The sequence below is a fragment of the Octopus sinensis genome, linkage group LG18 (genome assembly GCF_006345805.1).
Source record: "Octopus sinensis linkage group LG18, ASM634580v1, whole genome shotgun sequence".
NCBI classification, from domain to species: Eukaryota; Metazoa; Mollusca; class Cephalopoda; order Octopoda; family Octopodidae; genus Octopus; species Octopus sinensis.
In genome coordinates, this window is record NC_043014.1 from 9,132,673 (window position 1) to 9,148,983 (window position 16,311).

A 16,311-nucleotide genomic window follows, 5' to 3' on the forward strand; every position below is an offset into this window, starting at 1 on the left:
CTCACTCATGTCTCGACACTGATTTCTTTATTACCCACCAGGGGGCGACGTAGAGTGGGACACTACAAAACATTGGGGACATAGAACATAACAATTAAAATTATGAAGAATGAATTTTTAGATGAAAAAATGATAATATGAAAGCGATGCTAACGGCCCCATCCGTCAGCATCACTTACCTGTCCTTTGGTTTTCACTTTCACTCAGATGTTCATTCCCAATACGAAGACCATCCATATCCATTCTTACTCCGAAATACTCCTCCATATTTTCCACGAATTCATCGCTCATTCTTGTGTCTTTCACCTCCCAATTCTCCCTTTCACACCTCGACATAAACTCATCTATTCTCTTCTTTTCAATCACTGCATACCTGGTCTCGCCTATTTCATACCATTTATACTCCTCCATTACCCTTTTAACTTCCTTCTCTTCCGTCATAGTATAAATGTTCGGTATGGGTTCGTTTTCTATGTGTTGTTTTTGCGTGTTCTTTTTTTTGTTTTCTTGTTGGAGGGGAGCGGGTGGTTTCACTGTCTGCAGGGAATGGGTGGGACTCAGAGGGTGTGGGTGGTGTTGGGGTTCAATATTGTTCGGTCTTCTTCCTCTCTTTCTTTTTCTCCTCTCCTCGACCCATTCGTTTTGGTCTTCCTCTCCTGTTGTTTCACACTCTGCCTGCTCTTTGTTTTCTTTCTCTCCTTGTATCTCCGTAACGGTTTCCTTGGGGGTGGGGGAGGGCAGAAAGCTCTTATGTGGCCCCTCAGACCACACTTATAGTACCTTGGTGCGCTGCCATCCACCCACACTCTCATGACGATGTTTCCTATATAAATATTATCTGCTATCCTTTTAATTATCTCCTCCTCTGCTTGAATACTTATTTCCAGCGTTTTTCCATGCCATCCTTCGCTCTTTACGGTGGCCTGTAGTATGTCCACCTCCTCTTCTAAGTCCTTTATCACTGCTGCTGTGACCCATTCTCCTTCTATGTGGGGAGGGGTATCCCCTCCACCCTTATCCTCGTTGTTCTTTTATTCTTGTATGTTGGTAGCATATATACTTTATCTGTTTTTAACGATTTAGCCGCCATCCTTCTCGCTATACTTTTACTACCAAACTGTACCACAATTGTTCCGTATTCCATTCCTCTTGCTACGTACACAACTTCCTCCTCCACTCTTTTTAATGCCTCCTCTATGTCTTCCATCTTTACTGTTTCCACTATTTTGTTGTCTTTGACGAATGTTCTATATTTTATTACTCTTTCTTCGAACCATTGGCTCCGCTTTTCTGGCGGTAGTAGTTTTACTTCACCTCCCTCCTTTGTCATATAGGCTTGATAGCCTGGTAGCTTTTCCAGGTCTATCTCTTTATCTCCTGTTTTTCTTGCAGCTCCCGCATATGTCTTCCCGGGCTTTACGTCCATCTTCTTTACGGCATCCATCAATTCGTCCTCGGAGGTCGACACCTCCGATAGACTTACGAACAGTCTTTCCTCGTGCGTCTCTCCCATTAGGGAGGGGCGGTCCATTACTCTATGTCTGTCTCAATAGACAGACACCGGCCGACAGCCCAACAACAGTGCGACAAGGTCGCGCGTATAACAAAACGTAAAAAATCCGAATAACAAAACGTAAAAAATCCGTATAACAAAACGTAAAAAATCCGTATAACAAAAAGGTACAGTTCAACAATAAATCCAAACAACAAAATATCAATAACTCACGCGATAGTCATGTCTCGACACTCTGTCTTCAAAAAATTCTATGTCGATTTAAATCCTATTTAAAAATAAATACTGGTATTCATATAATGGACTAAACCACGCCAATGGAATGCCCCAACATAACCGCAGTCTAAAGGTCAAAGTTCGTAAAAGAATAAAGTTACATGCAACTTTTGAAAATATTTTCCCCTTTTATCATATCTCTTTTTGTCTTATCCTTTTTTCTTTTTTTTTTTGGAAGCACTCCGTCGGTTACGACGACGAGGGTTCCGGTTGATCCGAATCAACGGAACAGCCTGCTCGTGAAATTAACGTGTAAGTGGCTGAGCACTCCACAGACACGTGTACCCTTAACGTAGTTCTCGGGGATATTCAGCGTGACACAGAGAGTGACAAGGCCGACCCTTTGAAATACAGGTACAACAGAAACTGGAAGTAAGAGTGAGAGAAAGTTGTGGTGAAAGAGTACAGCAGGGATCACCACCATCCCTTGCCGGAACCTCGTAGAGGCTTTAGGTGTTTTCGCTCAATAAACACTCACAAGGTCCGGTCTGGGAATCGAAACCGCGATCCTATGACCGCGAGTCCGCTGCCCTAACCACTGGGCCATTGCGCCTCCACTTTGTCGTATCCTTTACTTGATTGAGTGATTATATTGTGGCCATGTTGGGGCACCGCATTCGAGAATGCTTATCTGAATGTACCGATCTCCAATACTTTTTTGCAGCCGATCTCTTTTACCGAAGACTGCTAAACTATAAGGAGGTAAAGGAACCAAACAGCAGTTGTTAAGCGTTGGTGGGCAACCATGTGGATAGGAAACAAACATTTTACCACACAGCCTCACCTGCGGACATCTATCTATCTATCTATCTATCTATCTATCTATCTATCTATCTATCTATCTATCTATATATATATATATATATATATATATATATATATATATATATATATACATACATACACACACGACGGACTTCTTTCAGTTTCCGCCAAACAAATTCCACGCAAAAGGCTTCGGTCGGTCCGAGGTTATTGTAGAAGACACTTGTCCAGGGTGCAACGCACTGGGGCTGAACACGGAATCATGTCGCTGGAAATCAAACTCCTTACCACAAAGCCACGGCCTGCGCCTACGATCTCAAACGAAACCATTTGCGAGGGAGAACATAAACTCAAAGTAATAAAAACAGCAACGCTGTTTTGTTCATTAATAACGGGCCTTTTGATTTAACCTTGATGGGAAATTGATAAAATGCCTTAATGGTGGAACGGAATCTAATCAGTGTAGTCATGTGTATAATACTATAAAAGTAATTTAATCTTTAATTTATTCGCTATTCATTACAGTATGGATATTTTATGGTTCCAATTACAAGCATTTATTAAAACACGGTTGGCGTTTAATTTAACAAACATAAATCGTTCTATGTATGTAATGTACCTTTTTTTTTCTTGCTTAAATACTGAAAAAACAAAGCAATTACTCGTATACCTATCTGCAAGTGTTCCTGTACGTGGTTGTTAGAAACAGCAGTCATGTCTTATTTATATTACCTGTTACCCTATTTAGAAACGGAAATCTTTGCTCGGATGAGAGGTAAGAAGTTTGCTTCCCAACCATATTATTCCGCGTTTAGTCACGCTTCGTGGTACCTTGGACTAGCTTCTTCTAACAAAGCGACGGACCGACCAAAGCTTTGTGAATGGTTTTGGTTTTGGCAGAAAGAAACTGAAACAAGACTGTGGCATATATATATATATATATATATATATATATATATATATATATATATATACTACAAAATTAGAAAATGGAGAAACATACTTAAATCAATCAAATATCAACCATCAGATGATACCCAATCAATACTTTATACACCATTACATAACAGTAAAGGCATTATACAAAATATATAGTAAATATAATTAGACAATGAAATAGACATATAAATATAAAAATATAATATATAATTATATCATATCTGACAGCTGTTTCGGCCGTAAGGGCAAGCATACCTCATTTAACCTATAAGCCATATAAGGCAGGTATAAATGAGACATTAACAAGGATGCCCCACGGCCTCTTCAGAGAATTTGATTTATTATAAGTGTGAAAAAAAAAATTTTTATACATATAAATATAAAAATATAAAATATAAAAACGTGTGCATAGACACTCATAATACTACACACATATATATATATATATATACTCATTAATACAATAATACAAAATAAACAAAACAAAATATATCAATATATATTAACAAACACAGTTATTCTACATATTGGGCTACTAGTTCTAAAAACTAACACACAGGAAAATATATGCACACTCACATCTAAATTAAAATTAGACCTATACATGGAAAATAATTAAAAAACACACAGTTCAGTTCATAAAAATATAAACCTGTAAAAGTCAATAAAAATTACTATGAATATTATAATAATATAATAATATAATATAATATAATAATAATAATATAATAATAATAGATACAATTATGTCTGTACCAAGTACATCCATCGGACATCGACATAATATATATCTATCTATATATATATAATATATATATATATATATATATATATATATTGATAAAAATGGTGAGACAACAAAAGAATGAAAGAGAACTCGATATTATGTAAATAGAAGAATTTATCAGTAAATGTAAAATGTGACAATTATTCGGTAGCCATGATAAAACTCCGAGTTTCGGATTCAGAGGTGGAAATTCAGGCCGCCAGCGCTTCAGTTATCCGGCCATCATTTTTCATAGCATTTATTCCGATGGCTGGATAACTGAAGAGATAGCGGCCTGAATTTCCACCTCGGCATCCGAAACTCGGCGTTTTATCATGGTTACCGAATAATTGTCATATATTACATTTACATATATATATATATATATATATATATATATATATATATATATATATATATATGTATATAAAGGGTAAGTTAGGAAAATAAACAAAAGACGAAGGCAGGTGAGTACAAACAAACAAATGTATTAGTATAGCGCTCAGGAATAAAAAGTCTTTTACGTTTCGAGCCTACGCTCTTCGACAGAAAGATACACAGAAAAAACAAGGAGAGAAACAAAGAGACAAAAAATATGCGTATAGGAGCTAACGATCTATCATATATATATATATATATATATAATATATATATATATATATATATATATATATATGTCTGTTTGTATGTATGTATGTATGTATGTATGTGTGTGTGTTCTTGAATCTGTATCTGTCCCCATCACCGCTTCCCACCCGGCGTTGATAGATTTACGCCTTAGTAATATAGCGGTTCGGCGAAAGAGCCCGATAGAATAAGTGCTAAACCGAAAACGAATCAAGTCCTGGAGTCGATTCATTCGACTGAATTTTCCTCAAAATGGTGGCCCAAAATGGCTGCCGTCTAACGAGTGAAAGATGTAAAAGATAGCATCTGGGAAAACAATACTGTAATATGATTGGTTCGTCATGGTTTGTTGAAGTCTGATAACCCCGCCTCCAGCCGGTCAGTGCAACACACGGTCCGAACAAGAAAAGCTATTGCGACAAATACACACATATTTATGTCGATAGGTGTAAGAGAATACATGTCTGTATGCATGTCGGTATGTGTGTAGAAACGAGCTGGCAGAAACGTTAGCACGCCGGGCGAAATGCTTAGCGGTATTTCGTCTGTCTTTACGTTCTGAGTTCAAATTCCGCCGAGGTCGACTTTGCCTTTCATCCTCTCGGGGTCGATAAATTAAGTACCAGTTACGCACTGGGGTCGATGTAATCGACTTAATACCTATGTCTGTCCTTGTTTGTCCCCTCTGTGTTTAGCCCCTTGTGGGTAGTAAAGAAATAGGTATTTCGTCTGCCGTTACGTTCTGAGATCAATTTACGCCGAGGTCGACTTTGCCATTCATCCATTCGGGGTCGATAAATTAAGTACCAGTTACGTACTGGGTCGATGTAATCGACTTAATGCCTATGCCTGTCCATGTTTGTCTCCTCTGTGTTTAGCCCCTTGTGGGTAATAAAGAAATAGGTATTTCGTCTGCCGTTACGTTCTGAGTTCAAATTCCGCCGAGGTCGACTTTGCTTTTCATCCTTTCGGGGTCGATAAATTAAGTACCAGTTACGCACTGGGGTCGATGCAATCGACTTAATCCGTTTGTCTGTCCTTGTTTGTCCTCTCTACCTTTAGCCCCTTGTGGGTAGTAAAGAAATAGGTATATGTGTACTTTAGTTTGGTTTCGTGTATGTGCCATTAATTAATGATGGCAATCGGAAACTGAAATTTAATGATTGAGACAATCGCTAGGTGGTGCATAGTGTTAATGCATATTTCTTAATATTGAAATTCCTAGCGGTACCGCAAGAATTCTGTTCAGGTGTAGCAATGGTCTATAATGAGAGTGACGTCATTATTTTAGATGACGTCCATCAAGCGACAATTTATTCATCGGTCGACAACTGACACCACACAACCGCAATGCCACTGCACGCACGCACACACATCTACACATACACACACACACAAACACACACCCAGATAATTGCATTCCAGAACTTTCCAGACTTTTTCAAGAGAGATAATTATTCACCTGAAAGAAGTACACTACTCTAATTTCCTTCAAAGTAGGATCGTCTGCCTTCAATGAAATTGCCGTGAACCATCCACTTCCTGAAGGCCCCATGGCAGTCCCCAATATGAAGATGCCAACGACACATCATAGCTTCTTTCATCATCTTCAAAACAGCTGTCCCTGAAGTTCTCCTCCAGTTTGGGGAACAATTGAAAGTCAAAGCGAGCAACGCATGGATTATACGGATGGTGAAAGAGGCGTTTCTGATACCCATCTCCGTCAAATATTTGGTTACCACTGTTCTCGTTACAGAGCAACCTCTTTACTCTTTTCTCTCTTTTACTTGTTTCAGTCATTTGACTGCGGCCATGCTGGAGCACCGCATTTAATCGAGCAACTCGACCCCCGGGACTTATTCTTTTGTAAGCCCAGTACTTATTCTATCGGTCTCTTTTGTCGAACCGCTAAGTAACGGGGACATAAACACACCAGCATCGATTGTTAAGCAATGCTAGCGGGACAAACACAGACACACAAACATATACACACATTTTCCGTCTACCAAATACACTCACAAAGCTTTGGTCGGCCTGAGGCTATAGTAAAAGATACGTGCCCAAGGTGCCACGCAGTGGGATTGAACCCGCAACCATGTGGTTGGTAAGCAAGCTACTTACTACACAGCCACACCTGCGCCTATATATATATCTTTGATCTTATCTTTAGCGCACATTCTATCTAGTTCATTTCTGTCACAAGTTAGTCAAAGTGAGATTCTGACAGTTAAAAGCATCTCTTGCATGTGTGACCAACTGTGAGAACCAACTGCAGTGAAAGCAAACATCTTTACCAACACAAATATATTAGCAATGCCAGTCGCAAAGCGTATAAATTAAATATCTCCATGTTAAATAAAACTTTAACGCGGAAAAGTAGTTGATATGTTGAAATCAATAAAGCGTTCCATGAAAAGAAAAACAACGAGAGAAAAACAAACAAAATATATAAAAAAAAACAATAGCAACAGAGAATAAAGTGATATTTAATGTAGAACGATCAAATGAAGTTTGTAGAAAGATATTAATAATGTCAATGAAAGAAAGAGCATTGCTTGTTATCTCTTAGGTCGGCACGCGATGGATCAAAGGCAAGGCTGCGCGTTTGACAAAAAGGCATACGGGAAATAGTAGTAGTAGTAGTAGTAGTAGTAGCAGTAGTAGTGGTGATGGTGGTGATGGTGGTGGTGGTGGTGATGGTGGTGGCATGGTTGTAGTAGTAGTAGTAGCAGCAGTAGTAGTAGTGGTGGTGATGGTGGTGGTGGTGACGATGGTTGTAGTAGTAGTAGTAGTGGTAGTAGTAGTAGTAGTGGTGGTGGTGGCGATGGTTGTAGTAGTAGTAGTAGTAGTAGTGGTGATGGTGGTGGTGGTGATGGTTGTAGTAGTAGTAGTGGTAGCAGTAGTAGTAGTGGCGGTGGTATTAATGGTGGTGGTGGTGGCGATGATTGTAGTAGTAGTAGTGATGGTGGTAGTGGTGATGGTGGTGGTGGTGGCGATGGTTGTAGTAGTAGTAGTGGTGGTGGTGGCGATGGTTGTAGTAGTAGTAGTAGTAGTAGTAGTAGTAGTAGTGGTGATGGTGGTGTCATCAAACTATGTCAATTCCTCTTGCACTGGATCTGTCGGTCTCACTCTCTCTATCTCCCCACCACGCACAATATAAATCTATGTATACATATATACACATATATACATATATATATGTATGTATGTGTCTGTCTGACTGTAACTCTCTCTCTCTCTCTCTCTCTCTCACACACACACACTTACCATCTCGACATATATATATAAGTTGTTAGCCAAACTGAGATTATGAGAGAAAAAGTACCTCTCACGTGAGTATTCGACTGTGAGAAACAACTGCAATGGAAGCAAACATCCTACCTTAACTTCTCATCCTCCCACCCTACCCACCCTACCCACACCAAACTCTCCATTCCCCACTCTAAATCCCTCCGTCTCCGCAGGCTCTGCAGGGAGGACCGTGAATTTGACACTCAGTCTCAACTCATGGTTCTCCAATCCACCCTACGTTGAAATCGCCTCACCATTACTCACACTGCCCTTGTCCGGGCACGTTCTCCGGACAGTTCCTCTGCACTTTCTCCTCTATTTCTTTACTACCCACAAGGGGCTAAACATAGAGGGGACAAACAAGGACAGACAAACGGATTAAGTCGATTATATCGACCCCAGTGCGTAACTGGTACTTATTTAATCGACCCCGAAAGGATGAAAGGTTAAGTCGACCTCGGCGGAATTTGAACTCAGAACGTAACGGCAGACGAAATACCGCTAAGCATTTCGTCTGGCGTGCTAACGTTTCTGCCAGCTCACCGTCTTTCTCCTCCCTCTGCACTTTCTCCTCGTACCCACTCCACCCTTACCCGTCTCCCGTTTCCCTAACCTACCACTCCTCCCCTCCCCTGCAACGCCCCATTCTTCGAACCTTCTGGCGACATCGGTCCGACCACTACACATCGTGCATCTTCTTTGACCTCGCTCTTCCCTCACCTGCGTGACCTCCTGGCTCACAGTTTCTTCCCTACCCCTGCCTCCCAGCCTGGCTCCCTCCCCAACTCCCGCCCACGGTATCGCACCTGCCCCTATCTCTCCAACACAAACACTGGTACCCATCACCGTTTCAGTGAAGTCACCGACTCCTTTATCTGCACCTTTAGTAATGTACTCCTTTAGTACTGCATCTCTTGCTCTCCCTGTCCTTCGCTGTACTCTCTTTCTTTTACTCTTTTACTTGTTTCAGTCATTTGACTGCGGCCATGCTGGAGCACCGCTTTTATAGTCGAGCAAATCGACCCCGGGACTTATTCTTTTGTAAGCTCAGTACTTATTCTATCGGCCTCTGTGGCCGAACCGCTAAGTAACGGGGACGTAAACACACCAGCATCGGTTGTCAAGCAATGCTAGGGGGACAAACACAGACACACAAACATACACGCACACACATATATATATACATATATACGACGGGCTTCTTTCAGTTTTCGCCTACCAAATCCACTCACAAGGCATTGGTCGGCACTAAAAGAAGTGACACACAAATCTTTTATCTTTTTGTTTCCTGATGGGGTCGTAGCGTACGTCCAAGACATCAAACTCGGCAATAACACCCAGATCTCGCCCCATTTCCACTCTACTGGGCATTCGGTACAATATCTGTCTGCATTCGGACTGTCTCTGCAAAGGAGCCACACCCCTCCCACATTCGAATACCTCACTCCACCTACACACCAACATACCGCCTACCGCGGTACTCTCAATACTCACACAAACACCACTATACAAACCCCCATACGCACTGTTCAACCCATTACTAACACAAACACCTTTCAACTCCACATACTAACACCGTCCACTTCTCAGCACCCACATCACTCAGCATACTACTACTACTACTACTACTACTACAACTACTACTACTACTACTACTACTACTACTACTACTATACTACTACTACTACTACTACTACTGCTACTACTACTACTACTACTACTACTACTAATAATAATAATATAATAATAACAATAACAACAACAACAACAATAATAATAATAATAAACATAATAATAATAATTATCATTAATATTATCATTATTATTATTATTATATTTTTTTATAATAATAATATTATTATGAAAAAATGTGGCATCTCAAGGCGACTACAGTACAAGTGATTTTAGGAGCTCCAGGAATAATAAAAAAAGGTACTGAAACCTATTTGAAAATGATTCCAGGCTTACCATCGTGAAAAAAAATCGTGTTAACTGGAACGGCTCATGTACTGAGAAGAGCATTATCGCTGTGAAAACAACATCCATCCATGAATTTATTTATTTATTAATTTTTAAATACATATTTTATCTGTGAATTTGCGCGTGTAATCTGGGAATGTATACAATGAGCTTCTCTGCCCTAGGTGTACGGAAAACACTCGGCGAGAAACGGAAGAAAATTTGAAAAAATTTGAATAAAGAAAAAAAAAAAAGTAATAATAATAATAATAATAAAAATAATAATAATAAAGAAAAAATATATAAAAAAGAATTTGAGAATGTGTGAAAGAAAGAACTGAATTATTTCAAATGGGGTAAAAGTACATTCTAGTAATTGATTTATGTGTGAGAGATACAAGAATTTAATGTCGAGCCCAAGTTATTGGCTACATGACTGATTGCAAGCTATGTAATTTTCCGAGCTAATGAAATTAATTAACCTATTATGACTGCAATGATGTAACGGCTAAGGGAATGCTGGTAGGCGAATCTCACTCAATCTGAATTCTGTAATCTTAAAAAAATACAAATATGACGATATATTGCTAATGTGATTAAAAATGGGCAATGTCTATAAAAAGATGAGCAAATGGTAACATGAAATGGTAAATGGAAACGGTGGTTCATCAGCATGGCCACAGCTCTGAGCTGAAACTAGAGGGGAAAAATGATAGAAATGCATTTTTCACATCGGTCAGTTAAAGCTGGTCTAAATAACGACGATATCATCGAAAACAGCAGACATTTTCTATTGTTTTTAAGGTATGGCTCAATGAGACACCTGAAGAAGGCTGGAGGGTATATCAACCGAAACGTTGTGTTGACAACAAACAAGATGAGGACAAATATTCGCCGAATGTAAATAATGTAAATTGTGTACGCAATTCTCGTACTACTTTGAAAGTACCGTCGCAAAACCACTCACTTGAAGATTGGAAGAGGCGCATATTTCTCTCAGTAGAAAACAAAAGTATGTGGTTCTCACCGGGTCCAGTATCGTAAAGTAAGAAATTTTCCTCATTGCATTTTTTTTTGTGTGTTTCTTCTGGAATGATCTTGTCATGCAAGGTTCTCGGTATAGGATGCGGAGCGTCTATAGGTTCCTTATATCGTCTCATTGAACACCTAATAGTACACATGGCTGGTAGCTGAGTAGAAATTCTTCCCGAAACATTATGTAAAGTTTGTGTTATGATTTATTGTGAACTTTGTTGGGTTGTAATAGCTTTCTCCTTCATTTTCTCACGTACAGATAGGAGATCTTGACAAAGAACATCTGCAGCGTGAGTATGCTCATGTGACTGGCTGATTATTTCTTCTCCACACAGTATAATTTTGGTCTTGCAGTTGTTATGTCGGCGGCTTTCACATTCGTAGAACCTATTTCCAGATGACAAGCACTTTTTCTTAACGTAGACGTAACCAGTATGGAAAAGCTATAGAGTTTCTGCTAGATCACCGCCTGCGGTATAACATGCAGTAAACACACAGCAGCATTGGAGCTTTTAAACGTGCATTATACATACTTACACCCATATGTGACCGCGTGTGTATCGTTGGCGATTTTTTCCTCCATCGTCTTGGATCTTTCCTTTTCCTATGTTTCTGACGAAGAGCTCCGCTCGAAACGTTAGATCCTCCTTCTTTCATTCTTTCCTGAGCGTCCAATAACACTATACTTGTTCCACGTCCTCGCAGTGTTGTATTTTCTCTTTGTGTTTTGAAGTTTGGATTAACTTTACATACATACACACATATACATACATACATACATACATACATACATACACACATACACACATACATAAATACATACACACACATACATACATACATACATACATACATACTTACATACATACACACATACATAAATACATACACACACATACATACATACATACATACATACTTACATACATACATACACACACAATAATACATACATACATACATACATACATACATACATACATACATACATACATACATACAATACATACATACATACATACATATATACGTATGCATATAGAATATGTATTATGTGTGAGCGTGTTCTGTTATCGAAAGTAGGATATGTGAATCATGTGAAATCACATGAAAACGGAAATGACCAGCTGCGTAATGATCTTGAACGCCAACCGCCTCTTATGATTTGTGTCATATGTCACAAAACTTGTAAGACAATATATGAACTTAAGAGATACATAGAGAATACCAAACTCATTCCCTATGGATACCGTATTTATTACAACGAGTGTCTTGTAAACGTATCTAACGAGCGAAAGCGAGTTAGATACGTTTACAAGCCACTCGTTGTAATAAATACGGTATCCATAGGGAATGAGTTTGGTATTTTATTTATTACACACGAATAAACGACCATATTTTATTAACCCAATAACTAAATTCTTCCCGTTTAGTTGTAACTTATGAATGACAAAAGTAGTGCCGTCACCGTGACCTCGGGTCATCACCATGGATTGACCAATCAGAAGCAGCGCTCGCAGTATCTGACATATGTTAGATACCAAAAATATCTCAAAGTGTTCTCACTCACATATGTGTAATAAATGCTAGTTCACAAAAACACTACTTCACACTCAGATTCAAAAGGGTAAAGTTGTAGAAGAAACTCGAGTAATATCTTTCACTTGTGATTTAAACCCTGTCAGTCAGCAGCTGGTCTCAAAACTCACTCAATCGCTCATCAACGGAAGGATTGTGCTGCGTGATGGGTGGGTGTATTTTTCTTGTGAGTAGACTTGGCTGACAAGGCCGATACGAGACTTACACATCTTGTGGCTCCCGAGGGCCTAAAACTTACCACGAACAGCAACCAAATATACGATTATATTAAGTATAACTTTAATATAAATCTTAGGAGTGGCCGTGTGGAAAGTAGCTTGCTTACCAGCCACATGGTTCCGGGTTCAGTCCAACTGCGTGGCACCTTGAGCAAGTGTCTTCTACTATAGCCTCGGGCCGACCAAAGCCTTGTGAGTGGATTTGGTAGATGGAAACTGAAAGAAGCCCGTCGTATATATGTTTATATATATATATATATGTGTGTGTGTGTGTGTTTGTCCCCCCAACATCGTTTGACAACCGATGGTGTGTGTTCACGTCCCCGTAACGTAGCGGTTCGGCAATAGACATCGGTATAATAAGTACTAGACTTACAATGAATAAGTCGTGGGGTCGATTTGCTCGACTAAAAGGTGGTGCTCCAGCATTACCGCCGTCAAATGACTGAAACAATTAAAAGAGTAAAGAAGTAATTGCTATATGTGATCTATTATTTATAAAAAAGCTATTGAAGGATGACCCAGGGTTATATAACTCTAATGCACTTTACTATGAACCTTATGATCGTATCTAAGAGCAAAATATGAATGACTGCTCACAGTCTGTGATTTTGATTCTGAGTATTTTTAGCAGAGACTTCTGTTTCTTTAAAAAGTGATTTCGTTGCCGTAAAATTTCTTGTGTATTCTGCATATGGCAAGAATAATAAAACTGAATTTTCATCGTGTTCTGAATATTCAAATAATTAGCTAAAAGTAACAGGCATGTCGTAAAGCAAGAAAAAAAATACCATTTTTGAGATCATATTTATAAGACATTTAATTTTGTTTGCCTCGGTATTTTCCACGATAAATTAACGGTCAATTAAGTATGGTAATAATTGCGCAACGAAAGAGACGTGTAAAGGTTGCAAATCGCTGTGTCACCATCCAAGTTTCTTTGGCTCGAAAACTTAAGTTGAATGGCATTTAAAATTGCTACCGGTTCGGTTCATTAAAAGTACTTGACATTGAAGCAACGGTTTTCTTACAAAAATGTGAAAGTTAGCAATTGACTTGCTTCAAATGCAAATGAGAGCATGTTTTCATACGCATCTTTTGTTGCATATGCATTTCTGTTTATGCTGGTTCACGTGTGTATATATATATATATATATATATATGCGTACTGTAGACGATTGACGAGAAATCGTCAATACGATAGGATGAGAGTGTGTGTATGCGTGAGTGAGTGAGTGTGCGAATGCTCCGGCATCTTATATTTAATCAGATTATATTATATTCTGCTGTTGTCTGGGGAGAGTCATTTTCTTTTTGTGCCTTATAATGTAACACACACACCGTAAAATCTTGCAAACCAAGTCCAAAAACGAAATCATATTCTGCGTTATGTGAAAATACATGTAATCCAAACCATGCAAGACAGGCGCGCGCACACACACACACACACACACACACATATGCTTTTGTATATATATATATATATATATATAAGTTTGTATGTATGTATGTATGTATGTATGTATGTAAGTATGTATGTATGTATGTATATATGCATGTAAATATGTATGAATGTATGTATGTATGTATGTATGTATGTATGTATGTATGTATGTATGTGTGTGTGTGTGTGTATGTATATATGTATGTATGTATGTATGTATGTATGTATGTATGTATGTATGTATGTATGAAGGAATGTATCTATCTATCTAGATAAGGTAATGGCGAACTTCTGCTGACTCTTTCGCCACAACTTTCTCTCTCTCTTTCCTCCTGCATCTTGCAGCTCACATGCGACGGACCGGCGTCTCGTCTAGGCGGGGAACCTATACGCCAAGGAAACGGGGAAACCGGCCCTTATGAGCCAGGCATGGCTCGAGAAGGAACAACTATCGGTGAGATATCATACCAGAAAACTCGAACGCATATATCTCCACATGCAAGGATACATATAAACACATACATTATACTCTTTACTCTTTACTCTTTTACTTGTTTCAGTAATTTGAGTGCGGCCATGCTGGAGCACCGCCTTTATTCGAGAAACTCGACCCCGGGACTTATTCTTTTGTAAGCCCGCTACTTATTCTATCGGTCTCTTTTGCCGAACCGCTAGGTAACGGGGACATAAACACACCAGCATCGGTTGTCAAGCAATGCTAGGGGGACAAACACAGACACACAAACACACACACGCATATATATATATACATAGAACTACGGGCTTCTTTCAGTTTCCCTCTACCAAATTATCCACTCACAAGGCTTTGGTCGGCCCGAGGCTATAGTAGAAGACACTTGCCCAAGGTGCCACGCAGTGGGACTGAACCCGGAACCATGTGGTTGGTAAGCAAAGTTACTTACCACACAGCCACTCCTGCGCCTAATACCAAAGAAGACATTATATATGCATATATAAGACGGGCTTCTTTCAGTTTCCGTCTACCAAATCCACTCATAAGGCTTTGGTCGGCCCGAGGCTATAGTAGAAGACACTTGCCTAAGGTGGGTGCCATGCAGTGGGACTGAACCCGGAACCATGTGGTTGGTAAGCAAAGTTACTTACCACACAGCCACTCCTGCGCCTAATACCAAAGAAGACATTATATATGCATATATAAGACGGGCTTCTTTCAGTTTCCGTCTACCAAATCCACTCATAAGGCTTTGGTCGGCCCGAGGCTATAGTAGAAGACACTTGCCTAAGGCGGGTGCCATGCAGTGGGACTGAACCCGGAACCATGTGGTTGGTAAGCAAGCTACTTACCACACAGCCACGCCTGCGCCTATGTGTATTCACATAAACAATCTTACGCTTAGAACAAAATCTATATGAAGACAAACAGGTATTAACAGATAGCATAATCATAAAAAGAAAAAAAAATTAAAATAAAATAAACAGAAACTGCAAACAAACAATTAAATAGAAAATACTAACACAAAGACATCCACCCCAATTCTACCGTTTTCATTGCTGAAAATCAAGTAATATTTAAACTAATTTTCATTTGACTGCTGCGTTTTATTAGACATTTGAATATATTTGAATATTGAGTAATGTGTTGTTTACCAGACTGAAATTTAATCTTTTAGTATTCGCCTTTTTCATCTTATATAAAATAAATTCACAGTTTGTAAATTCACAAATAGTTGTCACTTTAATATTATTTGATACCATTTTTATATATTATTGACTGTGTAAATATCAAAAGACCACATTTAATCAATTTTATATTTTATTTTTACCTCTTCACCTATAAGATTTCGCAGAATATTACAATTGTGCAATACCGCAGCAAAATAGATTGAAAAATTTCATA